Source organism: Colobus angolensis, unplaced genomic scaffold (genome assembly GCF_000951035.1).
Source record: "Colobus angolensis palliatus isolate OR3802 unplaced genomic scaffold, Cang.pa_1.0 Scaffold132, whole genome shotgun sequence".
Classification (NCBI taxonomy): Eukaryota; Metazoa; Chordata; class Mammalia; order Primates; family Cercopithecidae; genus Colobus; species Colobus angolensis.
This window is the reverse complement of record NW_012114400.1, coordinates 9,710,946-9,713,293: the sequence shown is the minus strand read 5'-3', so window position 1 is coordinate 9,713,293 and position 2,348 is coordinate 9,710,946. Positions and strand designations below refer to the sequence as shown.

The following is a 2,348-nucleotide window of genomic DNA, read 5'->3' as shown; positions in this document are numbered from 1 at the left end:
TTTCAAGAAAAATAGAAGAATAAAATGTAGTTGTTATCACAACAGTAGTAGTATTCTTTGTGTTTTCATGTTCCTTGATTACTATTGGATTTAATCTTTTGTGTTTTTAGTGGCCAATTATATTTATTTTTTAATGAAGTATCTGTGATATACTTAGCTTATTGTTCTGTTGGTGTGTTAATATTTTTGTTATTCATTTGTAATAGTTTCTGATACTAACAAATATTGGTGTCTAAGGAAAGCTGAAATCTTATTTCTAATGATTTTCTACCATCCAATTTTCCTATCAATAAGAAGGAGGAGCAGTGATATAGATGGGATAAGAATAAGGATATTTACGCGTGGGCCCCACTCGGGTCCAGGTTTCAGTTCATTGGGGAGGCCCCTGGTGTCCAGATACCACAGCTTCTGTCACGTGGAACCTGCTGTGGCTGCTCCAGCCCCAGGGAGGACCCAGGACACCCAGAAGCTGGAAATGGACTCAGTGGCCTTTGAGGATGTGACTATGAACTTCACCCAGGGGGAGTGGACTTTGCTGAGTCCTTCCCAGAAGAATCTCTACAGAGATGTGATGCTGGAAACCCTTGGGAACCTGGCCTCTGTCAAAGTCTGGGTGAGAGATTCTGTGGACATAAAGAAGGGAGTCAACGTGGTGAACCCTTCAGCTAGATTCCTGATTGTCACCTGAAGAAGAAAAGTCATACTGGGGTAAAACCACTCAAATGCTGCGTGTGTGGGAAAGTCTTCCTTCCTCATTCATTCCTGGACAGGCACATGACAACTCACGCCAGACAGAAACTATACGAGTGTGATGGGGAATGGGGAGAGAAGCCCCGTAAACAGAAACAATGTGGGAAAGCCTCCATTTCCCCCAGTAGTGGTCCAAGGCGCACAGTAACACCAATTCGAAAGAGACCTTATGAATGCAGGGTGTGCAGGAAAGCCCTTAATTCTCCTAATTTATTTCAAATTCATGAAAGAATTCATACTGGAGAGAGGTCCTACAAATGTAGGGAAATCATGAGAGCCTTTACTATTTTCATTTTCTTTCGAAAACATGGACAAATGCACACTGGAGAAAAACGCTATGAATGTAAATACTGTGGAAAACCTTTTGATCATCCCAGTTTATTTCAAACTCATGTTACACTGGAGAAAAACCTCACAAATGTAAGCAATGTGGTACAACTTCATTCGGACACATGAAATCAGAACTCACACGCTGGAGAAATCCCATCAATGTTAGGAAGGTGGGAAGATACTCAGTCGTTTCAGTTCCCTTTGCAGACATTAAAGGTCTAACAGTGGAGGAAAACTCTACAAACATCAAAAATATGACCAAGTCTTAGATGTCCCACGTCCCTTCAAGCACATGAAAGAGCTCACACTGGAGAGAGACCTTGTGAATGTAACAAATGTGGTAAAACCTTCAATTATCCCAGTTGTTTTCGAAGACATGAACAAACTCATAGTGGAGAAAAGCCATATGACTGTAAAAGGTGTGATATGGTCTTCGGATGTGGCAATTCCCTAAGGAGACGTGAAATGACTCACACTACAGAAAAACCCTTTGACTCTAAACAATGTGGTAAAGTCTTTACTTTTTTAAATTGCCTTCGACAACATGAAAAAACTCATTTAGCTGGGCGCAGACAGTGCTTTTGGAGGCTGAGGCAGGGGGATCACCTGAGCCCAGGAGTTTGAGACCAGCCTGGGCAACATAAGAAGGCTGGGTATCGTGGAGATGGATGACATAAATTGAAGAATGCACACGGGATGGAAATGTTAGTAGTTTGGAAAATACAGGAACATTTTTAATTTTAACAATTACTCTATTTTTTTTATTATTATTTTTGAGACGGAATCTTGCTTTGTCCCCCAGGCTGGAGTGCAGTGCCAGGCTGCAGTGCAGTGGCGTGAACTTGGCTCATTGAAACCTCTGCCTCCCGAGTTCAGGTGATTCTCCTTCCACAGCCTCCCAGGTGATTGGGATTACAGGTGTGCACCACCATGCCCATGCCCAGCTAATTTTTACATTTTTAGTAGAGATGGAGTTTCACCATGTTGGTTGGGCTGGTCTCAGACTCCTGGCCTTGAGTGGTCTGCCTGCCTCTGCCTCCAGAGATGCTGGGATTGCAGACATGAGCCACCATGCCCAGCCTAGATACATGTTTTAAATGTCTTTTTACAGAATATATAACATGCAGCACCGTGAAGCACAGTCTTCATATTCCTTAAGAAAATCTGTGACCTGGGAATGGTGGCTCACGCCTGTAATCCCAGCACTTTGGGAGGCTGAGGTGGGAGGATCACTTGAGCCCGGGAGTTTGAGTCCAGTCTGGGCAACA

The 2,348-nt window shown here is 43.2% G+C and overlaps 1 pseudogene; it reads left to right on the top strand.

The window, feature by feature from the left end:
* The first annotated feature begins 475 nt into the window (after window positions 1-475).
* On the top strand, window positions 476-1,704 carry LOC105506163 (annotated as a pseudogene).
* Window positions 1,705-2,348: the final 644 nt, after the last annotated feature.